The 27,928-nt window shown below is 35.1% G+C and overlaps 1 long non-coding RNA gene across 1 annotated transcript; it reads right to left on the bottom strand.

Annotated features, from left to right (window-relative positions):
• Positions 1 to 14,237: 14,237 nt before the first annotated feature.
• LOC119473373 lies at positions 14,238 to 26,003 on the bottom strand. Its single transcript, XR_005202579.1, has 5 exons — positions 25,873 to 26,003; positions 22,705 to 23,790; positions 16,691 to 16,807; positions 15,645 to 15,708; positions 14,238 to 14,340 (listed from the first exon to the last, which is right to left on the bottom strand). It is a non-coding gene; the product is annotated as an uncharacterized LOC119473373 (long non-coding RNA).
• Between the last annotated feature and the right edge of the window lie 1,925 nt (positions 26,004 to 27,928).

Genomic DNA, 27,928 nt, shown 5'->3' with positions numbered 1-27,928 from the left:
ACTGGAAGTTACAGCAAGAGAAATTGGCAAGAAAAATAAAGCATATGTATTGTAAACAAAAAATAAATCTATATTTACAAAAGACATGAAAATCCCAAGTAATCTACGAAACAAGGTAAAAGAACAACAACAAAAACTCTTATAAAACTAAGTTCAACAAGGTCACAATACACAAGATTAGTGCACAAAACTTAATCTCATTTCTATATACCAACGACATACAGAAAATAAAATTGAAATATAATATCAGTTGCATCACTTCCAAAAAATAAAATTCTTAGGTATAAGCTCAGAAAACATATACTGGATCTGTATGCTAAAAACTACAAAATGCTAATGAAAGAAATTGAAGAAGACCTAAATAAATGAAGAGACATACTATGTTTATGGATTGGTAGGCTCAACATAATAATGATGTTAATTTGCCCCAAATTGATCTATCAATTTAATCCAATTTTGATCAAAATCCCACCAAGGATTTGTACACATAAACAAGCTTATTCTAAAATTCCTATGAAAAGTCATCAGCCCTAGAATAGCTAAATCCATCTAGACAGAGAATACAGTTTAAGGGTTACTATATAGCCACAGTAATCAAAACAGTGTAGTATTAGCCAAAGGATGGGCACATAGGTCAATGGTGTGGAAAAGAGGATGAGAAACAGACATCCCCCCAAAAATGCTTGGCTGATTTTTTACAAAGTGCAAAAATCAATACAATGGAAAAAGGTTATCCACTTTAACAAATGGTGGTAGAGTAGTAAGACAAACATAAGCAAAATAAATAAATAAATAAAAACCTTTGACTTCAATGTCACAATTTATAAAAAATAAACTCAAAATGGGTTATAGACTTAAATATGAAACAAAATCTGTGTACTTTTAGAAATAAAAACACAGGAGCAAACTTTGGGATCTGGAGTTAGGTAGAGAGTTATTAGACTTGACACTAAAATCATGATCCACAGATGGAAAACCTGACACATCTGATTTTATCAAAATTTAAAACATTTGCTTTGTGAAAGTCCATGCAAGAAAAATGAAAATACAAGCTACAAGATAGAAATAAATATTTGTAATTCACATAGCTGACAAAGGACTAATATCTAGAATATATAAAGAACTCTGCAAACTCAACAATACAAAAAGAGTCTAATCAGAAAGTGGACAAAAAGCATTAGAGACCAAAGAGGATATACAAATGGCAAAAAAAAAAAACAGGCACATGGAAATGTGTTAAACATTTATTAGTCATTAGAGAAACACAAATGGAAACCATAATAAGATGTCACCACACATCAATAAGCATTATTAAAATGAAAATTACACCACCAAATGGTGATGAGGAAGTGGTGAAACTGGATCATTCATACACAGCTTTTAGGACTGTGAAATGGCACAGACACTCTGGAAAGCAGTTTAGCAGTTTCTTAAATATTTAATCATGCAACTACCATATGACCCAGAATTTTACTCCTGCTCATTTATCCTAGAGAAATGAAAACTTATGTTCCCACATAAATATGTGCATGAATGTTCATAGAAGTTTTAGTGTAACAGCTAAAAACTGATATCAACCCAGATGTCCTTCAAGAGTTGACTGGTTAGACTGGGTGCTGTGGCTCATGCCTGTCATCCCAGCTACACTGGAGGATAAGGCTGGAGAATCGCTTGAACCCAATAGGCCGAGGTTGCTGCGAGCAGAGATTGCGCCGCTGCACTCCAGCCTGGGCAATAGAGCAAGACTCAGTCTCAAAAACAAAAACAAACTAACAAAAAAATAGTTGAACAGTTAAACAAAATTGTGGTTTACAGGTGTATACATACACAATGTAATACTACTCACCAATAAAAGAAAATACACTATCAATATACAAAACTACTTGTATGAATCTTTAGGAAATCATGCTAAGCAAAAACAAAACAAAACAAAACAAAAAAAACCAAATGGTTATATACTACATGATTACATTTATATTAAATTTTCAAAATGACAAAATTTTAGAAATGGAGAACAGATTAATGGCAGTCAGGGTTTAAAAAAGGAGGTGGAGAAATTGGGGAAGAAGGGCAATGGGTGTGGCTAAAAAAGAACAGGACGGATACTTGTGGCACTGGAATCCCTCAGTATTTTAACCAGGGTGTTGATATATGAACTTACACAGGCGATAAAATGTGTAGAACTTCACACACACATAAAAGAGTAAAAGTAGGAAAGCTGAATAAGATCGATGGATTGGTTGATGTCAGTATCCTGGTTGTGATATCATACTATAGCTCTAAAAAGTTACCATTGGGGAAATTAGGTAAAGTATACAAGGCTTCTCTTTACATTACTAACTCTTAAAACTTCATGTGAATCTATAATTATCTTTTTTTTTTTAATGGAGAGAACATTCTCAAGGATTTTCCTTCAAGAAAATGCTAGCTAAAACAAAAATCCACACTTTATGCCATGATCAGACACACTTAGGAGAGATTCCTTGGACTTCCAATGGCTAGCAGTGTGATCTTTGGCTTGTCATTTAATGTCTCTGAGATTCTGATTCTTCTTTAATTGATACAAATCTCAGGCTTTCAGTGCCTCCAGACTCTAAAGATCAAGCCCAAACCATTTTAGAGGGTGTTGAAGCTTCTGGGAGAAGTAAGCTGAGGGAATTTTGAGAGGGCATTGAAGGAGGAGTTCCTTATCTGATTTTGTCCCATTTCCAGCACTTTATTTTATGTAAGCGTTTATTTTCACATACATAATCCAATTATGGTCTTAAAATATGTCCACAAATTCTTTGACATTCTTCCCTTCAAAAGGTGGAGTTGAACTCTCTCCTTTTGAGGATTAGGTAAATGCAACATATGTGACTTACAAGGGTAGGTAATAAAATAAATACTTGCTTCTGTCTCTTGGATCACTCCCTCTGCAGAGACCAGCTGACATATCATGAGGATGCTCAAGCAGCCATGTGGAGAGAGTCACATGTCAAGGTTCTGAAAATTCCTGCCAACACTCAACACAGAACTGAACATGTGACTAGGGCAGCCATGGGAGTGAATTCTCAAGCCCCACTCAAACCTTCAAATGACTGCATCCGCAGCTGACCACTAGATGGCAACCTCATAGAAAACTCCGAGTCAGGCCGGGCGAGGTGGCTCACGCCTATAATCTCAGTACTTTGGGAGGCCGAGGCGGGTGGATCGCGAGGTCAACAGGTCGAGACCATCCTGGCTAACATGGTGAAACCTTGTCTCTACTGAAAATACAAAAATTAGCCAGGAGTTTGGCATGCGCCTGTAGTCCCAGCTACTCGGGAGGCTGAGGCGGAAGAATCATTTGAACCCCCCGGGGGCGGAGGTTGCAGTGAGCCAAGACTGCACCACTGTGCTCCAGCCTGGCGACAGAAGAGCAAGACTCCGTCTCAAAAAAAGAAAGAAAGAAAGAAAGAAAGAAAGAAAGAAAGAAAGAAAGAAAGAAAGAAAGAAAGAAAGAAAGAAAGAAAGAAAGAGAGAGAGAGAGAGAGAGAGAAAGAAAAGAAAAGAAAAGAAAACTCCGAGTCAGAACCATCTATCTGAACTCCCAAATTCCTGACCTCTAGAAGCTAAGTTTATACATATATTTGTTGTTTGAAGCTGCTAAGATTGGAGGTAATTGATTATGCAGCAACAGATTGCTAATTTATGATCTAATTTTATTCTTACACAGTTCAGAAATGTCAAAGAATTTTTTCATGGTACGGTAATAGATAGACCCAACTAAATTCTGATGTCCCAATTTCAAATAAAGTGCCATGGATCTCTTCCAGTTTGTATGATGAATCTTCACTTTAAAATCCAAAATCGCTGACTTAAAGAGAGGCAAGTTGCTGTCAACCTTGGGTGGCATTCAAGAATAGTAACACCCTTTACAGTCTGACAGGAATAGCCCTTACCATGGATCCTGTGTTTTAGATGGTTCTTTTCTGTTCCAGCCTCATTCTGCATGCAGAAAAAACCCATGTATGCACACAAAGCCCTTCATGGTGCAGGACAGAGCTTGAGATAAAAAGAGACATTTTAAAGTATCATAACATCATACAATCCTTGCCACTCTTACCATTGGAAAGCCGTGAACTAATTTGAATACAGTGTGTGACCAGCTAAAATGAAGAAAATTTTATTAGTCATGAAACTTTAATATAAATACTTTATAATATGAATCTAAACATGGCCTGCAGCCACCATGTTTCAGCATGGGACTTCAAGGAGTTTTCAAGGAATTCAAGGAGCATTTAAAACTTGAACCTGGCATTCCAAGTAATTATGAAGGAATATTTATTAAGCTAAGAGCATAGAACCTTACACTAGAGATTTTATTAGCTTTGCTTTATAACTTTTAAATATTTAGAACTGTGGTATGCGGCCTTCTTAGTACATAGAAGAAGAGGCTCTTGCTTTTAGCCTCTCAAGTGAAGAATTAGGAAGCAGGCAACTGCTGTTTTCCCTTCATATTGGGGTGGAGGGCAGGAAGTCTTCTTTGAAAAGATCGCACAGTCCAGAGAGACATTTTCACCAGGGCTGATCCCCAAAATCTATTCTAACCCTTAAGAGTTTATCAACTTAGCACATTAGCCACTACAGGGACCAAAGAGCCAACCAGAAATATTATAACTATGATAACCCTTCAGAAAACCCTTCTAGGGTTCTAGTCTATAATTCTAGATCCAAGAGAGGAAATAAGAATATGGTCTCTGAGTTCAATAGCCTACAGATTCAGTTACAATAAAAATCCTAATGATTACCATGTATTGGGCGTCCTATTAGGTGCTTTTAATGAATGACATTATGTAGTCCTTGCAACAACTGTGTTAGTGAGGTGCAATTAGCCTCATTATGCAAATGAGAAAGCCAAGACTCAGAGGTATGTTTCAGGTCCTTTATCGAGAAAGAGACAGATTACAATTCTGTATCATCCCAAAGCCAGTGCACATGGTCACCATTCTTTATGGCAGTAGATCTACTTTGGAGGTATTTAGGTGTCACATTTCCCTGAGTTCTAGAATGGGGGAAAGTCTCCTTTGAAAAGATCACAGCAGTCTAGAGAAACATCTGCACCAGGATTGATCCCCAAAAACCTATTCTAACTCTTAAGAGTTTATCAACTTAGCATATTAGCCACTAATGAATTTTCATGTTATTATAAAAAATGTTATTTCTAACACATTAGCAGTTCCTGACATCAAGCCCCAAAGAAAGAAAAACGTCAGTGAATCAAGGCTTTAGGGATATCAGAAGAAAGATGTGAACCAAAAGTTGAATTTATAGATATTGGAGGAAAGAAATCTTAAAGGAAAACATAAGGAAACTCCATGGGGAATATGAGTGTACAACCTAGTCTGACAGTTTTATGTTGCACCATAATTTAATATAATGGAGATATTCACACTCTAAACTATTCATATTAACTTTTCATGAATAATAAAATCATCTCCATTTTAGCTGGTCACATATTCTATTCAAATTATTTTATGGCCTTCCAATGGTAAGAGTGGCAAGGACTGTATAATGTTAAGATAATTTAAAAGTGACTGCTTAAGTTGCCTGATCTTTAAATAATTCTTATTTAGTGAGAATCAAAAAGCACTGATGAGTCAATGAAGGGTGAAAGACATTTATAAAGGCATGAAACATCATTCAGAAATGATCACATTCTAGTTAACACTTCATGTAACAATTTCAGCTTTAAAAGGAGTTGGCTGTATTGTTTAGTGCAACATTTTGTCAATTTAGCCAGAAAAATGTATATTTAGCCCTACAATATTAGCAGTGTTTAAATGTCCTAGCATTTCCATTTTAGAAGTACATGCCCCCCAATCTTCCAAGAAAAATGCTTATATTAATTTACCATTGAACAAATGACATAGTCCTATAAAGAAAAGCCAAAACTTTTTTCTCACAGCTTTGCTTTTCAGATAGAATAATATTTGTGCCATATCATCTAGTATTATTACTTACATAAAATTTTCTTCCAGGATGAAAATACAAGCGTGAATGATAAGTTTCCTTCTGAGCCAGCATCCTCAGCACAGAAGGTAAACCTCTAATACACTGTGAAATCACAAACTGCCTAATATAATAAATTTCTTTTCCAGATAGCATTATCTTTCACCTACTTATTTCTTCCATCTTTCATCCATGGAATTTTATATTATGCTCACATTGTATACAGTGAGACAGTCACATTTCATAACTAAACCATCTTTGCCCTTGACAAATCCATTAACCAAAGAAAGAAAGAAGGAAGGGAGGGAGGGAGAGAGGGAGGGAGGGAAGGAGGGAGGGAGGAAGGAAGGAAGGAAGGAAGGACGGAAGGAAGGAAGGAAGGAAGGAAAGAAAAAAAGAAGGAAAGAAAGAAAAAAGAAAAGAAACACCCTGGCTTTAAGCTGGTCATTATTTGTTCTCTTGGTTCGAATGCAAAAGTGAGTTTCAGCCCACAACAAGGTTTATTTGCCTTTATATTTTTTGTCCATTGTATATAGTATTGCTTTTAGACAGACAGTATGTAAAAGAAATTCACAAGCTTAAAAATTATATATATAAATCCTTTTGACTGTGCCAAACTATTCTGAGAAAATCTTTTCTCTCAAAATCCCAAAGTACATTTTTAAAATTCTCATTTGTCCTTCACCTTCATAACTTCCTCATCTGTCTGTTCAAAACTCCTTCTCTTTAAATAATGTTATTAACAACACCTGCCCTCAACATTAATATACATATAACTAAACATAAATGTATACATACTTATGGATATTCATATACTACATATATGCATGTACATATGCAATTTATAACTGGCAAACTCACCTTCTCATTTACAAGAGCAATTCATTAGAAATTTATTTTCAGTTTACATCAACAACTTTTTTTTTTAATATACACCCTTTTCAGTATGCCAAACTATCCTGAGAAAATATTTTTCTCTCAAAATCCCAAAGTAAATTTTTAAATTCTAATTTGTCCTTAATAACCCCCTTATCTGTCCAAAATCCTTCTATTTAAACAATTTAACAATATGTACTTCCAACATATACGTACTACCAAACATAAATACATACATATTATGCATATCCATATACTACATGCACACATATACATATGCAATTCATAACTGGCAAACTCACCTTCTCATTTCCAAGTGCACACAGCTCATTCCAAATTTATTTTCAGTTTATATCAGCAAAGGTTGTGGGTTTTTCTTTTTAAATCTAAAGCCAAACAAAGCACAAGACAATAAATTTAGAGTCTCCTGCTTATATTCCAAAAAATTATCCTGTGAAAGATGGCAATGAGATTTTACTCCTCTAGAGAAAGAAACCAATCTCCAAAATAATGTCCTAGGAAATAGCTTTTCCCTGAGATTTTCTTCTTTATTTTTATAAAGAAAAAAATACTAATACAGAAGGCATTTGAGCAAATCAAATGGTAAGAGGCTTCCACATTAGCCACACTTTTTCTTGTTCAGAAAAGAAAAAGAGTCTTACCTTATGCTGTAAATTCTGCAGAGCATTAAGAAAGGGATTTAATCACTCTCATTTTTTTTCTAAGTTCCTTTCCCAACACTCAGATTACTTTTAGTGAACATGAAAAGGAATAAATAATTATTGAAATCAAAATAACTGGATTTGTGTGTTTAAATTCAAAGCCCTAACAACTTCCTCTAATATTAATTTACATTAGGAAATGTCATCCAATTAATCTCAAATGAAATTGCAAACATCAGTTGCGGACAATGTTTTTCATGTTTGTGGATAGGTAATATGATACAGATTTTGCAACGAAAAGCTACCGTTAAGTCTTGTCTAAGATCATGACAGAAATAGAGATGATATTTCATTTCACTGTCGTAAGATACGGAAAATATACAGAAATGCTCCTTTTCTAACTGTCCTGGTTCTAAGATTAACAAGTTCTGGGCTTTAGGGTAAGACAATCTGAGTTCAAGACTCAGTTCTTGGCTGAGTGACAAAGAGAAAATTATTTAACACTCCAGACTTGCCTCCTTCTCTAGAAGGCAGGCATTACAGGGTGTTCAGAGGACTAAATGTTACATGTAAAACACTTGGTACCATTCATTCCTAGCTCACAGGACCTGACATTAAATATCATTCAGGACTGGTGTTGCTGAAGTATTGACACTTCTTTCTGTCAGATACACAAATATTCCATTAAATGTCACCTAAAAGGTATACTTCTGGATAGGTCAAACAAGGACATTAATTGCAAAGGAAAAGGAAACATGGTACTCTTCCATCATGTTCAAGTGGGATTCTTCTTGGCATTCACAACTGTGCAGCATAGGCACTAAGGCAACGTTTTTTTACACGAGAAAATAAAAGTGAAATGGTCACCCAGCTTAGGAAAAGGCAGAGGTTGGACTCCATCTCCAAATCTCATGGCTTTCGTTTCCATCAGTCTACAAACATATACATTAAATTGAAGAGGAGGAAGAAAGAGCTATCAGTCCCTTCTTTTCACCTGATTCATAGATGTGAAATAGTAAAATACTGTTCCATGGTTTCTCTTTATAAATTTCGTGATGTGAGTGGTGCTTGACAATTTCCTCTGACAAACTCACAGGACATTAGTGTCTTGAAGGATCTCTTAGGTTTCTGTTAAATGCAAATACTCCTTGAAGAAATTTGATTACATAACCTTCAGGGAGAGTTAAGTTTGACTGCTATTTGAGTGTGAGTGGCTGGCAGAATGGAGGGCAGAATTGGGAAGTCAGGGATTAGGGACCAAACTGGAAACTGAAGGGAGGTCCCAGATGGAAACAGCAGAGTATCACATGAGAAGACAATTCCCTCTGTTTCTGTAGGTTTTGCATCTGAGAAGTCAACCAACCAAGGATCAAAAATATTTGAAATAAAACATTAAAAAATGACAGTATGACAATAAAAATATACTTTAAAAACAATACAGTATGTCATCTGATTACATAGCATTTGCATTGTATTAGGCATTATAGATAGTCTAGAGATGATTTAAAGTAAAAGGGAGAATATGTATAGGTTATTTGTAGATACTGTGCTGTGCCATTTTTATATCAGGAACTTGAGCATCTGAGGATTTTGATATGATTAGGGATTTTGGAACCAAACCCCATAAATACCAATTGATGACGGTACTGAGTACTTATTAGGCGCAGGTAAATGTTATGTATTTGATAACCTATCTTTAACATGGCCATATTAGCCTATTAGCTGCAGCTTATCATTACTAACCTCCTGTTCTGTGGAAAAATTAGTAAAGACATTACACTGGCTTAGAGAGTAAGAATTCTGCCTTCTAGTCACAGTTCTGCCATTTAGTACCTGTGTAGCATGGGGAAAATTACTTAATGGCTCTGCCTCAGTTTCCTCATTTGTAATAATTGTCTTCCTTACATGGTTGTTATGAAAAAAAGTAAGCTAGTATGTTAAATCTCATGATAAAATAAAAACAATTCTGGATAGATGCAAATTATATTACATTAATACTTGCTGAAACAAATATTTAGTGAACAAACCTTCATGCAGGGTATTGTTTTACTATAGAGTTAACTAAGTTGAACTGAATGTTAATCTTGGCAGGAATATCATTGTAACAAAACCACTATTATTATCATCACTTATTCTGAATCCTTATATAGAAGCAAAATGTAGTGTTAGTAAGATGGAATTCTATTTTCACCAAAGTCACAAATTATTCAGCTCCTGAGCCTAACACACTTGTTAAGTTGTATGTACCCCTAGTTTCCACTTCAGATGATGCTATCATCTGTGGATAAAGATTTACATTCATCTCACTTGATCTCTAAATTGATCTGAACTTGAATCCAGACCTTTGGCTAATGGAAACTTTGATGGGATCCAGTTGGCAGTCTCAGTATTTGCACACCCTTCCATATCCACAAAGGTTTTATCATTTCCGCTTGAGTTCTAGCCTAAAAGAATAATTGGAAGGATATCGATTTTTAAATTCCCAAGGAAAAGTATAATTAACAGCTGCCCAATTGTGGCTGCTGTTGCAGTCTGCAGGGCAGATATTTTACTGAGAGAGAGGGCCTCCAGTGAATCCCCTGGCTCACACCAATATATCTCGTCTATCAACAAAAGTGAATACTTCTTCAAAGTATCTTAATCATGAAATCATAAAGTAATTTCCATCCAAGTCTTCCTTCTAGGCTTTCATCAGTCTATCATTTCTCCTGTCCGTTATATTGCCAAACTATATGACATAAATTCATTTTCCAAAGCCCTTTTCCTCACAAGTGAAATAAATAAAAGCATTCTAAAATTTGAACTTACATTTATTTCCTTTCGATAATTTCTTTTATTTGTGTTGCCATTGTCTTTGTCCTTTGCAATCACTTGCATTTCTTTATATCTGTCACCTTCCTTGGACTCTGCTTCCTTCCTTCCATAAACAACATCAAGGGAAAAAGAAAAAAGTAAAGCTGAATTTAATAGTGGGTCAGTAGGGATTTGAATCTTTTATTTACTACCATAATCACAAGGCAGAATTGCTTCCTTCAAATTACACTAATAAATTATCAGCTATTATGCCACAGTGAATTGGTGCAAGGTTGATGCTGAATAAAGTTTTAGAGGGGCAGGGGAACTTGTAATTTATATGTCACATGTGGTCTTGACATACCTGCTTGTCACTCGCTTGAGTAGCTATAGAGGAATGGAGTTAAAGAGTGCTAATATACCCACAGGGACACCAAAACGTCTTTCTCGAAAATGTTGTGATGCATCCAGAAACAGAGCTTGTAAGTTCCAAGCCCATCCCCCTTCTTCCCCCAGTTACTCAGTTTTTCATTTTCAGCTTCAGAGGACGCAGTTATTTCCTTTTAGGAAACAGAAAAAATAAGACCAAATAATGAAGCATACATGTTTTTAGGCACAAGGGATTATTTCTGTCCTCCAAGGGTAAATCAGTAACATAAACCCACACACACATGCACAGCATTTCATAAGCAATTGCATATTTAGCCCTTTTCAGAGAAGCAATGTGAAATTAAATCATAGAATATGGACGAGAGATTGTCTAAATCTATTTTCCTCACTAAGCCCATCATTCAGTATATATGAAGACTATTAAGCTGAGGACTCATTATTCATCCTGCAGGTAAGCTGACCCTTAGGTGTGCAACTCTTTCAAAATAAGAATAATGTATTTGCATTGTAAGCGAGGAAAAAAATTAATGCATACAGTCATTGATGCTAGCTCTGGCATGAAGTATTTCAGCAAAAAGTTAACCAAAGTCAAGAATAAAAAGACATGCCACAGTGTGGGAGAGTGTATTTGGAACTCATAAATGAGGAAGTCCTCCAAGTAATTAAGAACACTACAGACTGCTTAATTTTAAAAATGTACAAAAGAATTAAATGGACAATTATGAGAAAAGAAAGCCAATGGCCAATAAACAAATTAAAAGCTTTTCACCTACTGGCAACTTGGAAGATAAATACTAAAATTGTGATGTGATTTTCAATATACACTCCATTGGATCAACAAAAATTACACTGCCTTACAATGCCATAGGTTTGTGATCACATGGAACTAAGAACTCTCATATATCGTTGGTGGGGATGTAAACCACATTTTGAAAATGATTTAACATGACCTGTTAGAGTTGAAGATATGTAAACCCTAAGACAGTATTAGATATATACCCTAGAGAAATTCCTATCCATTCGTGCCAGAATACAAGGACAAGAAGGTCGGTAGCAGCCTTATGCATGATGCCTCCAAACAAGAATAGCCAAAATGTCCATCACAATACAGGGGACATATAAATTGTGCTGTGCCTGTAGAATGGAACACTAAATAGCAACAAAAAGAGGTGAGCCACAGCTACACAAAACTATATGGATTAGTCCAGGAGTCTACATTACGAATATTTAATCACTGGTATGATATTGGCTTGGAACAAACAGAAAACATGCCAATAATTGACAACTCCTATAGGTCTGCTGGAAGAATAACAACAAGCCCTGGATAAATTTCTGAAACATTATGTTGCTAAACAGAATGGAGTTGAATAACAAACATAATTAAAGTTTATTTGCTTAGGGAACTATAATGACTAGTAAAATTAAAAATAAAAGCAAGGAAATAATTTCCGTAAAAGGCAGGGCAAGTTTACTTAGAGCTGGGGGAGTGGGTTAATAAAGGAGATAAGACCTAAGTACCACATGATGTGCATGGTAGAAGGACTTTTAAAGAGCTCATAGTCTTTTGTTTCTTTACTTAGGAAGCGTTGCTATAGTCATTCATTATTTAGCTATTGTCACAACTGTATGTGTATGTTTTAGGCAATTTTCTATGTATATAAAATATTTTACAATAAAAACAAAGAAATAAGCAAAGCAACAGGGGAAACCAATGTTATATATATACATGGGTGGATATTTTCTTCTAACAGAGACATTTATTGAACGTGTTATTGTCTTAGGCTATGATTTGATTTTTTTTTCAAGATTTCCAAAACCACTACTCACGTTTTACAACTGTGATTGCTTCCACACTATTTAAGCATCTTGCCTACTTCAGAACTCATTGCTGATCCTTTCACATGTGCCTCTTCCTAATCCACCCAGGAAAGTCTTAGTAACCACTGTCCTAGCACAGGCCAAAGTAATTCCTTCACTAATTCCTACCACACTCACCGTATGCCCATGGGTGATCCAGCTGCAAAACCCATACGGAAGCTCTCCTTTCTTGAACCAATTCTGGTACCTGTTGTCATAGCTTGGGTTTTCCAGGGGGTTACTAAGGTAGTTGCTTGCATATAGATACAATATGGAGAGAACGATTCAGATATCAGGAAAGAGAGACAGGAAGGAAAACCAACACAATAATTCAGGGCTAAGGGTGACTAATACTCAATCTAGCAGGTTCCTTGTGGACAAAAGGCAGAGGTATTTAATCCACTAGCTCATGTCCCTGTTAATCAAGTGTAACCCAAAGGGGTTAACTGCTTTTCTTCTCCAGCTTGCACATGCTTGAGTGCTGGATAGCTTCCTCTGGGTACCTGGTACCATGGAGCCAGAGAAGCCCCAAGGCAGGAACTAAGAGTGTGGGATATGGATCTAAGTTGAGGCTCTCTTAGTAGCACTTTCACAAAGCTGATTGAAGTTTGCAAGCAACTGCTCACCACGAGAGTGGCTGGGATAATTGGCAGTGATAATCTGGGATAATGGGCAGTATAAATTTGCTTATGATTTACACCAGCATACCAGACGCCATTTCTTTATCACTGCCAATTATGGGAAACATCACACACTGGAGCCTGGAGGGTGGGGGACTAGGGGAGGAATGGGAGGGGGTGAAGGGCTTGGGGAGGGATAGCATTAGGAAAAATACCTAATGTAGATGATTCAGTGATGGATGCAGCAAACCACCACGGTGGCACGTGTGTAACTATGTAACGAATCTGCATGATCTGCACATGTACCCCAGGACTTAAAGTATAACACAAAAAGAAAAAGAAAAAGAAAAGAAAGGCAGCCTGAATGGGAAAAAAAATCTGCTTATGAACTTCCTAGCCTCTATTCATCCTGTTTTGTAACAGAATCTCCATTCTCTTAAGACTCCATCCATCCTCCACTTTCTGACCCCACGATTATTCTGGGGCTGAATCTATACCAAGTCCCAGGTGTGAGTTTGTGAATCTGACTTGGCCATTCATAGTCAATGAGACTTTACCATGGTACTTTTGGTGAAGCTCTCTAGAAAGATGAAATTTTCTGCTATTAAAGCTAAGAATATATATGCCTGGAGATACTGGGGATTACCAATGGAACTAGACTGCCTATGAGTGGAGGGGGAAAAACGGAAATCCAGGTGCAGAGAAGGAATCAGAAAGATTTTTAACAATATTACTTAAGTATCTGCATATAGCTGAGTCTGAAGACAATATACCTTTTTGATTTTAAACATGAACCCCTAAATTCCTTCTTGACATAAGCCTATTTGAGTATGTTGCTGAAAGCTGAAAGACACCTAACTTTTTAAGCACTTGGTAAAAGATGTTGATAATATCTATACCTCTATTCATATAATGCTATGTAAGAACATTCAGTAGACTGTAATCTAGTAAGAAAGATATGTGCCCCGATAACTTAAGTGGGGCTCCCTTAGTGTCATTGAGACAATCAGGAAGAAAAAATCAGTTATAAATACATTTTCACTAGAAAATGACATATTATGGAGTACAAAATGAATAACAGAATGAAAGCTGTCTTGATTTCAGTGGATGTTATAATTGTCCAGATTTCATTCTGGTGTGCAACCAGGATTGACAGAAGGTAAGATTTTCTGTAGGAAGAAAATGCAGAAGTAGAAAAATTGGCATTCTAGGCCTAAAAAAGTAAAAAAATTACACAGCAGAGCTGCAGGTATATAAAATGAAAGTACGTTTAAGTAAGGTTTCAATTTCAGAAGACAATGCATAATATCCTACAGAAATTCAAAGCCTGCATGAAAGGAAATGTCCAGTGGGTTGAGGCCTAGAAAAGACATGACCACATAGTCAAGTCCTCCCAAGTTAGTATTTGCTTTGGTAAAGCTGCCACTGTAAAAAGAAAGATTGTATCTTGGGTCATTTCCTTGGGATTGAGTTGCTGATTGATTGATAAAGTCAGAAGTCCAATAATGGTACATAACTAGAAATATCACAGCAATACAATTGAATGATTCGAATGTAAGATGGCAACAAAATCTGATAAACTACCACATCCATCTGATGGTTAATTTTCCTGCCAGGGTTCTACTTGTCCAAGTTTTGGGATGAAGATTGCCACTGTTTGTCTCTGTGGTCTCAATTTTATGAACTTCTAAGAATGAGCATCCCATCACCACAAAAACTTTTAATTCATACAGTCTTTGAATGTGTTCATGCATCCCATCCTATGGCTTTAGCAAGGATTTATATGTCTGTTCTCTGATACATAAGATTACTTTCTTTCCTCAAAAAAATTATTTCTCACTTCCAAGTTCATAGCTACCTGGGATGACTAAGAAGAGGGACTCATTTCCCTGTAATCTTCAAGGGCTACAATGCAACTGAAAATATCTGGATTTTATTCAATAAGATTAGGTACCTTTTGAAAGATTAATCTAATATTTAGGATAATACATGGGCATGAAAATTGTATATCCTTCAAATTCAGCTTCTTTTTTTTTCTGTACCATTTATTAGACAACCCCAAGAAAAGCTTACTTTGCCTAAGATTTTAAGAAAGAAAACTTTTCTAATAAGAATGTGATTTGATAGTTAACAAGTTGTGGATAATTTTGTGATGTTTTTATACAGTTATTGTAGGCAGCCAGTTCCTATGTGTAAATTCTTGGTCTCTTTAATGCTTATCAAATTATATCGGAGGGATAAGACCATCTCAATAGGCAATGTTGGCTCCTTTGATAAAAAAAGAAATGTAAATAAAAGGTATTTTGAGGACTTGGATGATTGAAAGCATAACATATGGCCTCATGTCTCTCCACAAGAATTTTCTTGACTAGCATTTACTGTATGAACAGGAAAGTTAGTACCTGTTAGAAAAAGAAAAAAATCCCCAGACTTTAAGCTTGCACCAGGAAGGCAAAGACAAGTGCATAATTACCTGAAAAGTGGCTTCTTATTTCCATTTTAAAGCACCATAATACAGCAGAGATTCACATTTTTGTCTGTGGAACACAGAGGTGTTAATATACAATTTAGATATTGTACTCATATCTGGCCAAAAAGTCACTTTGATTTTGTATTCTCTTGATAGTTTTGATTTTCTGTAAATTATGATGAAATTGGCTGTAAGTAGCACTGTGAATTTAGTACACAGCATTAGTTAACAAAGGACATTGTAAAAATAGATGTGGCATTGACTGAATGTGTTGATCAGAGAAAAAGATGTATGGGCAGAGAGACAGGTATAATATATACATGCATGAATACATGTTATATTTGTATGGGAACTTAAAATCCACAACTTACATTTATACAGCTATCTCATTGAAGTTTCATAATACACTCATGAGAATTTTCAACCAGATTTTAGACATTGTTACATGACATTAATAATTGATATGGATTCAGAGACAGAACAGAGCAAGAAACTCTGTTTCCCTTTTTCTCTTTCCCTAATTTTTTTCATTCCACTGGAAAAGAGGTGTTTATTAATGAAGAAATTATGCTTTGACAAGAATTGGCCAGGATTTAAGATTTTTTTTTTCAGCCTTCTGTGAATTCTTCTTGCACTTATAGTCGTAACTAATCAACTTAGAAATAAAAAAGATTTTTCATTCTCAAATTATTTTACAAAATTTTATAGATCTTGTACATTTATCTTTTATAGCACTACTCATCTCGAATTACAATTTTCTACATGTAGTAGACTTTCAGTTAGCTACACAAATCCAATTCATACTTTCTTCTTTATTTGCATTTGTTCAAGAATCATGTAGTCATGCACTTCAATTGATGTTGGGTCTCTTTCAAACACCAGAGGGTAAATTTTGACTACTGAAACACAAGTCAGTATTTCCATTGCCCTTGTTAATAATTGGTTTAGAAATGATTATCGGGCACAATTCTGACTAAAGAAAAATAAAGTAGGCCTGTCTGATGGTGTCTGGGCAATTTTTCTTACTTTAAAATTATTAAATTAAAAACCTTAAGGAAGTGATGACCCATGACTCTCCTTCTCTATTCTGGTTTTTGAAAACTATTGCATGAGGATTGTATGCATGGAGCTGCTTCAGTCATCTTGATGCTATGGAACGCACAAGTCTATGAAAAAAGACAGCACATTAAGTATGACAGAAAGAAATGATGAAAAGCAATCTGATGCATTGCTCTCACTTTTGATCTGTTGAATTTTCTTTTACTATGCATGAAGTAGAATCCAGTTTTCTGTTTCTTGTAGCCAAATGTATCATATTGAATACATCAGGTATATTTCTTTCTACCAAATTAAACTTTGACTTACTTGATGACATAGACTTCATCTGACTAATCTTCATAACTACAGTGTCCAGTACAATGCCAGATACAGAATGGGTTTTCCAATACTGCAGAATTAATGAATAATTTTCAAAATTAAATAATCATGTAAATACTGTCATTCTTTAATCAATTTTAGGCAAATAACTAACAACCAGAACTTTAATTGTAGAAGATTTTCAAGGGGCAGAAATTCTGAGAGTATTTGCTCCATAACATCAACAATAAACTTTTTCTAGTGCACAGTAATTAAGGTATATTGAATTAATCTAGAAGTCACCAGAGGCCTTTGTCTTTAAGACAGGGTACCATTCATTTAAATAGTAATTTCTGTTGTGCTATTCTTTTAAATGCCTATGAATATGGATCATCAGCTAGCATAAGGGCATCACTTTGTTCTCTAGACTCTAACTTCTATAGGGGAGCTCCTGAAATGAGAATGACATCGAGAGCAGAAACTAAGAGTTTCTAAGTAAACTAAGCAGAAAACAAGCGAGTACACAGATGGCTTTTTTTTTTTTTCAAAACCCAAAAATGATTGATAACTAAATGGAAGTATTTGGAAGTTTCATCCTAAAGTTGAAAACAGCATTTAAAACAAAAAGGGATTCAATTTTCCACATGGTCAGGGGGCACTGTCTCAGCTTGAGAGGACGCCCTGCCAGACCTTCTTCTCTTTCTGTGCCACAGAATATCATAATGGGGGCTGATTTTTCCCTTTAAACTTTTATTCCTTTGAGCTGTCAAAGCAGTTTTGTCAATCTTCTTGAATATATCATCCATTATAATTCCATTTAAAATACATATAAAAATAAAACGTGTCTACTTGCCAGAAAAATTTAATTTGTTACAGTTTTTTAATGAAAGAAAATTGTCTCCCACAGAAGGCATATTTTGCATGTATTTTATCCCTCAAATTGTGCTAATTTTTCATATGTCATTTATAGTTTTCATCCCAGCTTATCTTTTTCACTTGTTTTGAACTGGGTTGTTAATCAAAAATGTGCATCAATTTCCTGCAATTCATTCACAGACTAAATCCTACAGTGACTTTAATGTGCAAATTACCATAAGCAACAGAAACTAGCATTAACTATTGTAAGCCTAGACAGTTCATTGACAGGTAGGTTCGTAGGTAGATAGGTAGGTAGATAGATAGATAGATAGATAGATAGATAGATAGATAGATAATAGATAAAATAGATAAATAGGTAAAAGCATTTATTGGAAGAATATGGGAATCAAGGGAAACCTAAATAGCTTGTCTCAGAAAGAACAAGAGCCAAGGTACTCAAGTATCTAGGTAAGCAGAATTAATGCTCTGTGACTTCAAGGCATAATGAAAGGAATGAATTAATTCCAAACATGTTTTGTAGTTGAGTCATCTCACTCAGGATTAAAAATTTCAGAGAGACAGTTTGGCCTTAAACTAGGAAGAGCCTGGCTATTTTTGGTCTATTACATTTCCAAGACAGCCTGAAATGTAGAAGGGTTCGTTCTCCAAAGCAAAAACTATAGAGCTATTACAAAAAAAAAAAAAAAAAAAAAAAAANAAAAAAAAAAAAAAACACCTCAAAAAGGAACAAAGGAGGTTGATCAAGCCTAATGATAATGAGATTTTTTATCTTATCACCAGACTTCCTGGTTTTGAATCTCAGCTCAGTTTATAACCTAATCTTGTCCTCATTTGTTAATATCTGCTCACCAGTCTTCTGACTTTTGATTTTGCTTCCTACAGGATTGCACTTCACTCTCTCTACTGTTTATATTTGCTATTTGGGATAAATATTTTACTGAACCTGGCCCAACAACTGGAGTCCTCTCTTCCTGCACTGGAACATAGCTTTCCCCAGCTAAATGAAAAAGGCCCAGGGAAAATGGTATTTTTATACTCATCCTTTCATCAAATGTGTTAGGTATTTGGTTAGGGGTGATAGTAGATGGAGAGGAGGCACAAAGGTGAGCCAGGTAAGAGAAACAACATTTCAACCCTCATGGAAATCACACTTGAGAGGTGCAGAGAGACATTGACTCCTGGAAGTGAATGATAACTACAACTGTGAGTGGTGGGTACTAGGTATAGATCCACAGACCTATTAGAGGGAGGATATGACTGCATTTATAAGGCCAGGGGAGAGTCCCTTGAAGAAGGGACGATTATACTGGAATCCAAGCAAAAATAATAGAAATGAAACAGGTAAAAGTTAGTGGAAAACGAGAACATGCCAAGCAGAAGTGCAGGGTTTGCTAAAATCTTGAGGTGCAATGGAAACTAACCTGCTCGGGGTAAAAAAAGAAAGCCAGGAGGGTGATGGGCAGTTACCATTGAGGGAGGTAGCCTGGGAATTGTGAATTTGTTTTGGATGGATATGAAATGATGTTGAAAAACTAGGCAGGTGCCAAACAATTCAAGGTTTTATAAGCCATGTTAAGGATTTGATCTTGGATATATCCAAAGAGCAATGAAAAGCCAAAGAGTGTTTTAAGCAGGATCAAATCTGCATAAAAAAAAAAAAAAAAAAAAAAACCTTCCATCCACATAGTAGAAAATGTTTTGGAGAATGGCCAGAACGGGTGTAGGAGCTCCAAACATAAAGCTATGGCAGGAGTCCAGGCTGTGATGATGATCATCTGGTTTAGGATGATTGAAATGGAGATGTGGAAAGAGTACAGACTTGAAAAAAAATTAGGAGTTAAAATTGTCAGGATTTTCATGTTGGCTATGGTGAGGGAAGAAGAGAAGGAGGGAGAAGGAGATGTCAGTGTTTCCTTCTTGTTACTAGAGTTCATAGAATATCACATGATGTGATATTCACTGAGAGAGGACACAGATTTGGTGGGATTGGAAGGGGGTTGATAATTTGGGATATATTAATTTTGAGATGTCTTTCAGACATACACAGGAAGATATTAAGTGGGCAATTGGGTATGTGTTTCTGTAGCTCAGAAGAGAGATCTCAATGGGAGATAATATGAAAGTCATCTGAAGACAGAGAAGTAAATTCAACACAATCTCATCATTTCCTTATGCCAATCCCATTTGAAGAGGTCTAAAAGTAAAGAGTCTTCAGAGCCCTACTTTGTAATCTGACCATGACTCCTATAAAAGAGGCAGGGTAGCATAATGATAAGATGGCAGCTTTTCCTGCCAGAAGATTTGGGTTTAAGTCTCAAGGATATCTCTTGAATAATTGTGTGATTTTCAGCAAATCATTTCCTCACTCAGACATTGTTTCCTTCTCTATAATATAGCAGTAATAAAATCTCCCCCGATTGCTGTTGCAAAGAATAATGTGATGATATCGATGACAAGGGTATATAAAAGCACTTTGTAAACTGCCACAAACACTTGTCTTATTTTATTACCAAACCCCTATAATTATACACGTATGTTCAGTCTACTCAGAGATTAACAAATGTCATTAAGTAAGCACAGGCTTTTGAGGACTCTCAGACTGAGAAGACATGTGAGACTATTATTGGTTAGCTGTTTGAGAGATGCATTTAAAAAAAAAAAATCCAACCTCAATTCACTTTCATCAGATGGGCTTCTGAATCATAACTTCGTTCTTGCTAATTAATTATTATGAAAGATACAGAAAAGACTTTACCAATGTGGAAATTCAGTTGTTATAGAAAAATGTTTTATTTAGTTTCTTATCTTGTCTTGAAAGGCCAAGCATTAAAATGAGCTGTGAATGCTTTCCTTTAAAGACAAACCTCTATTTTACTGTTTTCATCTCTAAATATAAGAAGTAACATCTCTCCAAATGCAAGATGTGGAGATACTCTCCCTGGGGAAATGGGACATAGCCCTCAGGAGTCTATGAAGCAGCTGCAAATCAAAACCATAGGAAACACCTTTAAGGGGCATTGTATCAATGTCCTGAAAATGTCTGAAAGCCTGCTTTATGATTTGGGGAAAATCATCAGAGACACTAGTAGAATCAAAGAAGATGGAAGAAAATGTCACTTAACCTTTACAGATGTGTTACAGAACACCAAAGAAATTACTAGTCATAAGCCACATTTTAATAGTGAAATGGATATCACAGCTCTGAAACAATCTTAAAAAGCAAAATTAGCAAAGAAAATTTTTGCTCAAATACTTCTCATGTGTCACAATATTCTTTTACTAAAGCTATATTAAACTTTATAAATTAAATTTAGATTTCTCCATAATGTAGCTAAGACTATTTTTATCTCCATGTAAATAGTAACAAAAGTATCAAAGTATAGAAAGAATTAATGTTTTTATTTTATACTATTATTAAGTTTTAATAAGCTTACCAAAATGTATAATGATATTTTATTAGAATCCCCTGTCTAGTGAGGGTCAATTATTATACTTTATATTAGGCTCAATTTCAGATAGCACCTAATTAGGAGTTATATGTACTGCTAAATTTTTTTTAAAGAAGACTGAAATGTTGATAATTTTCATTTATTTTACACCGTTAAAAATTAAAGTTACCTTAACCAAGAGATCAAAGTTAAAGTAACCAGAATGAGGCATGTTGACTTCATGTACCTCCTAATATGATGTGCCAGGAAAGACACAACATTCACACCGGGGATATTCTGGCCAGCAATACCTCAATCAAATCACAGCAATTCTCAAACAAAGCCAAATGGAGAAAAACTCTAAAAAATAACTGGCCAGTACTCTTGAAAGATAAAGTGACATAAAGACAAAGAAAGATTAAGAAATTCTTTTTATTGTATGTGCTTAAGGAGACATGAAACTTACAGCAATATAAGATCCTTAATTGGATACTGGACTAGAAAGAGGATATGAATGGGACAATTAGAACATTGTGAGTAGAATCTGAAAAATCAGTTAATAGTATTGGATAAATTAATGATCTGATTTTGATAAATTGTACTGTGTCTGTGTAAGACAACATTTGGAGAAGTAAAGTGTATATGGGAAATCAACATATTATGTTTGCAACTTCTTTGTTTTCCTTTTGTAAATTTAAACTTATTTCAAATTTAGAATTTTTTAAGTTATGCTTTTTGTAAGAAGTACAGCTTACGTTTTATGGGTATATGGTGTAAAATTGTTAAAGAATATTAACTATTTTAGAAGTTATTTTGTTTCATTCAATCACTTCAATAATTCATTGTCTGGAATAATATTATATGATTTATTTATTGTAGACTGACTTTTATTGTGAGTTCATTTCTCTGTTAGATTTTTATATTTTTATATAAAAATTCCTTAAAGTATCTGAAATATGGCATTGTTCTTTATAGTAGTCATTCTAATACAGTTGTTCACATTAGATAATGAAGTTATCTATTCTTAATAAAAAGCATAGATTTATTTTCATAAAAGAAAAAAGATATTTTAGAAACAATCACAAAAACTCATGACATATGCATCTGAAGATACATAGTTATCAAAGAGCACAAGGAGCTATGTGACTTGCTGTATGTCACCCAGTTGGTAAAAAATGGCAGAGTTCCAAGTCAAATTTATGACCACAACCTCCAAATTCATCACATTTTCTAATATGCTACTGAGGCTACTTTAAAATATTTTCTTTAACAAAGCCCTCACTCCTGACCTTAAGAAATTTAGTGAAGCTCTATCATATGGCTTAATTAATCCCACTCTAGCCACAATTCACATTCTATTAATATTTTGTCAGAAATCTCTATGTACGCCCTTGACTGACCTTTAGAGTAAAGGGAGGGTAGAGCTTCAAAGGTTGAGATTCCAAAGATCTTTTTTCATAACTCTGTTATGAAGTAATATATCAGGCTGATTTTATAAAAATCAGAGGAAACAGAAGAGCCAAAAAAGGGTTAGTAGTGGTAGATGCCACCTCTACCCAAGGGCAAGCATAGGGACTTCCGGAACTGTGCCACATGTGGTGTTTCCTCCACTCTTTCTGTTCACTTTTCCTTCCTTCCTGTCCCCTGTACCTAGTGGCCACAACAAAGCTCTAGCCTGGCATTTCCAGAGCTTCTTATTTCAAAACTGTTGCTTTCTAAAGTGACTTACTAAATACAACCATGGAACCATGATTATTTCAATGCATAATGTAGAATCTAAGGTAACAATAGTATTACTGGACATTCCCTGCGCTGTCTCTGTACACAGACTCCACAACCAAAGTTCCTTTGCGTCATTCAATCATTTACCCACATAGCTCAAGTCCAAAGTATTTCATTATTCCTCAATGATCCAAACATGTAATTTCAATCATTAGATCCAAGATTATATTTTTAAATAGCAAGAAGGGATCCATTCTTTTAAGGCTGCTTCTGATTCATGATGTGAGTGACAGCCAGTCAGTTAAATATTGCTTTCTGCATCTGTAAAATAAAAATGTAAATGCTGGTATTTTCCAGTTGGATCAAGTGGCACCAACATCTTATGATGTTCTGTTTTCAAGACTGAAGTTGCCCCTTGAGGTAAGTAGGATACGCAGAATGACAGCTGGTGATCCAGATGAAAACTGCAGATGATTATGACCCTTCCTGCTGTATTCTTCAAAAATTCGATTGCCTTGGTTTCCTGGATTTATATGCAAACAGACTTTATATCGGCATTCAAAATTCTGACTTCTCTTAAAAATCAGGAAAAGTTTGGATGCACATTGCATACATCAGTACTCACAGGGGTTCAAGGTGGAGCTGCCACCTCTCTTCTGGCCATCTGATTTCCAGGCCACATTGCTCATTGTCGTCTTCCATCTGGACCATTTCACTGATTTTCATTGCCTGGCTAACTCATATAGCCATTTAATTTTGTGACCCTGTTTTAGAAATATAGATTAACATCAGCTTATCAAAAACATTAAAAACCTCATTTAACATTAATTGATGAATACCGGGAGTAGTTTTTGTGAGAGAAAACTACACATTAACACAGAAATAGAGACATATGCACATGCAAATTTAAGCCGAATAATACATGATATAAAAATAAAATATGTTAATATATTCTGGAGCCATGTTACATTTGCCACCTTAAGTTGAATGTTATTTTCATTTTAAATAAATGCATAATGTAAAAGTAATAAAAGACTCATATATTTAAAATTTGTTTGTGTAGAATATTAATGAACTCCATAAAATGTAAAATAATACAAAGGACTCTGAATATTTTGGAAGCTTTGTTTTTTTAACAGAAAAATGTGTTTATTTATTCTTAAGTTTAAAATAATTCTACTAATTAACATTTTTTAATCTGAAAAGATTATTTAGACAGTTGCAGTTAAAAAATGACAAAAATTATCAGGACTACAGATCTCTGTTATTGTATTCTGTGGACGTTCTCATAGTAAAATAGGTTTAAAAACAGATTAATTGTGTGCTTCCACTTCAAGATAAATGGACTGGTGCGTGTTACTATGGCAACTACATACAATTCGAACTATCAACTTTCTTACTACTGGAAAAAAATCAATAATGACATACATTACTTAAGATAACATATAGCTTTGGAAGTTATTTATTTACCCAATATTATTACAAAAACTGCTTTACTATGAAAAGTCAAAGGCAGATGCTTTTTAAAAATGAATATGCCAAAGCTGAATCAAGTATTAGCAAAACCAGCCACATTCTCCTCTACTAAGTGGCTCCAACACATGTCTAAACTAATTATGTGTAAAATATAATCCACTCTGACCAATCATCCCTGCTGTAATTGTGCATGTTATGCTCATAAAAACATACCACTAACCTTTGCAATATCCTTTAAAATTAAAACAGCAGTTAACTTTCTTTCAGTTCAACTAAATACTTATAGCCTGAATTTTCCAGAATTGGGTTAGCATACTGAAACCTAAATCAATGAGGTTGCTTTCTTGGAAAAGCTGTCAAATTAAATGTTATATATTTTTTTGGGTTTATCTAAACAATTTCTTGATCCACATTATACCGTAACAGATTTGATTCTTGTGGATTTTGGTTTTGTCTCTATAATTTTTCTCTCATAGGTTCAAATGCTTTGTTTACGACTGTTTAAACTTCAGCTTTATTGTTACAGCTGTAAGAGAAGCAGGAAAGATATGCCCAGTTCTAAGGAGTAAGAACATTCTCATCTTCAAATTAGTATTACTCTATTCTGTTGTTATGCCCTGAACACACAGGCTAAGGCCTCAGTGTCCCTTAAGGGTTGGCTTTGTTTTAAAAGAAAATGGTGTGATTGAAAAATATTTCCTGCTTTTCATTCTAACCTTATTCACTTTATCAATCAGAAAGATGTTGGGATTTTTTTGGATATATGTTAAAAAAAAAAAAAAAAAACTACAGTCTAAACACTGACTAATACCCTTTTCCTCTCTTCCCCAAACACAGATAATTGAAAATGAAATACAATTATATTATTTGGCTTCTCCCTTTTTTTTCTCACTCTCGTTTTTGCCCTGTAGCTGCAGGACTGAAATAAAAATAAATACATGCTATCTAGTAGCCAGAAGGGTTCCTGGCTTTATCCTTTACATTGAAAATGGGTCTCATGCTTTAGAAGTAAAAAGAATGTATTATACTTTCATCCCAATATTCTTGTCCCACTCATTAAACAGAAGAGTCAGAAATTTGGCTTGAGGTATCAAAAATTTTACTCTTAATGCAGCCTAAAACAAGTAAAGCACAAGACATAACAGTAAAGCAGCAAAATGTTTTATAACCCTCTGAGTACTCAGCTCTGAAAGAGCCATGGATATCTGTATTATTTTTTCTTATAGATGACGGTAATATAAAAGAAAACAATTCTTATTGAATCTCATTGTATCCAATTTGTTGGATAATTGCATTTACTTGAATGCATCTGGATTCCCTTCAAATAAAAACACTGCTAGACTGGGCCATTAGAGATTGAAGAAACTGACCTATGATGAATCCCAGTTTAAAGCGTATCCTTGTTCTTTCATTCACCACCATTGACTTCACGATCACCTGAATTTCCATCTTGCCCTTGTAATCCCCCGTCCCTTCATTATTCATCATCCTTTGTCTTACTGCATCTTCAAAGGAAAAGAATAAAAGTAATTCTGGGCCAACTTGGATATCCTTCAAAAATGGTTCCTGCTACATTAAATATCATTCCACAAATGAGTACGTCAACAATAACTATATCTAATTTTGAAATTGAATTCTGAGTGGTTATGTGCTTGTTTCCACTTCTTCATATTGGACTTTCACTCTACTGAATTTGTCCTCACCAAATCAAGTCAAGCAGTGTTCAGCTGGACCTTCGCCTCACCATGCAATTCTGATCCACTAATGGCAGCTTATAGCAGATAACAATACTCAAAACAACGGCAGCACCGTGCATGTATACCCTTCTTCACAATATTCAAAACATTTCCTTAAACAGTTAGTGCTTCTCTATTTCCTGACAGATTTTGAATGCTTACCAGTGTACAGTCACTCTTGCAAGCAGTGTAATACTGTTTAGTGCATTCTTGCTGAAGCAGCATACCTCACTGCATGTGTTTTCCCACACTGAGGAGTGCAGAATCTGATCATTCTTGTTCAACAGGGTAACCTATGTTACATTAAGTTAGCCCATCATTTTCCACATGGGACTACTCTTTCTCTGAGTAGTTGGCTGATTTGCCTTGGGTAACATAGCTATTGCAAGACAAAGCTCACCCTTAATCTAAGTATTCTAACTGATCTTTCCTTTAGGTCACTAGAATGCCCAGCATTCATTTGAGGAGTGGTTTTTCAAAGGTGGCAAATGTTTCCATTTGTTTTGATCTGTGTATTCTAGATAGAAACCGCTATCCTGATTTTTAAAGTAGCCTTCAAAAGATAATAAACTGCATTAAGATGGCCAAAGCCAGCCGGGTGCAGTGGCTCACACCTGTGGTCCCAGCACTTTGGGAGGTAGAGGCAAGTGGATCATGAGCTCAGGAGTTCAAGACCAGCCTGGCCAAGAGGGTGAAACCCCATCTCTACTAAAAATACAAAAATAGCCAGGTACGGTGGTGGGTGCCTGTAATCCCAGCTACTCCGGAGGCTGAGGCAGAGAATTGCTTGAACCTGGGAGGCAGAGTTTGCAGTGAGCCGAGATTGCACCACTGTACTCCAGCCTGGGTGATGGAGTGAAAATCTGCCTCAAAAAAAAAATAATAAAAAATAAAAAAAAGGGCAAAGTCTATAAAATGACCTCATCTGGTGACATGTAAATATAAAATTCTTTCTAGTGTGATTTGTGTTTTAATTATCATTTTGTGCTCCCAAAAGGAATTTAAATCTCATGATATTTTCCATTCATGAACTATGCATCTCTAAGCTAGATATATAATCACTCTTAAAGCAAATCACTTTGTATTACAGTTTATCTAAAGCTGTAAATATGACAATCATCTTCCTATTTTGGGCGGATTTGGAGAAAAGCCCACCCAATATAGCTTGGGATGCTTAACTCTCTTATTCAGAATCATAAAAAAATGAGACATGATGCCCAAATTATAATATGTAGAGGACTTTCTTTTTTTTTGTCTCTGAGAATGCTAGTTTTTAATTCCCCTTCTAGAGATGGAAATCTCAAAACTTTAAAAATATTGAACACTTTTATTCTAATAAACAAAATAAATCACAACAAAATATGTACATGTAATAGCTATTTGCTTACTTTACACAGAGTATCTTTTCATCTAATCTCTTCAGTTAGTAAATGAGGGCCTTATTTAATGTTACTTAATAGCACCTGGATGATATTTAGTAGAATTTCTTCACTTTACAGCTAAGAGATAATATCTTCCACAGGAAAAAATTAACAATTTAAATTAACTCATAAAAATGCATTCCCTTAAAACTATTTCTAATTAGATACCCCTAACCACCTCTCTTATCCATCATCTCTCTCTTCTTTCCCTCTACTTTCAGTCTCTTATTCTCTCATTTTCTCTTACACACACACACACACACACACAC

This window comes from Cebus imitator, unplaced genomic scaffold (genome assembly GCF_001604975.1).
Source record: "Cebus imitator isolate Cc_AM_T3 unplaced genomic scaffold, Cebus_imitator-1.0 Scaffold152, whole genome shotgun sequence".
Taxonomy (NCBI): domain Eukaryota; kingdom Metazoa; phylum Chordata; class Mammalia; order Primates; family Cebidae; genus Cebus; species Cebus imitator.
Note: the sequence above shows the minus strand (reverse complement) of the source record. Positions and strands in the feature narration are given on the sequence as shown.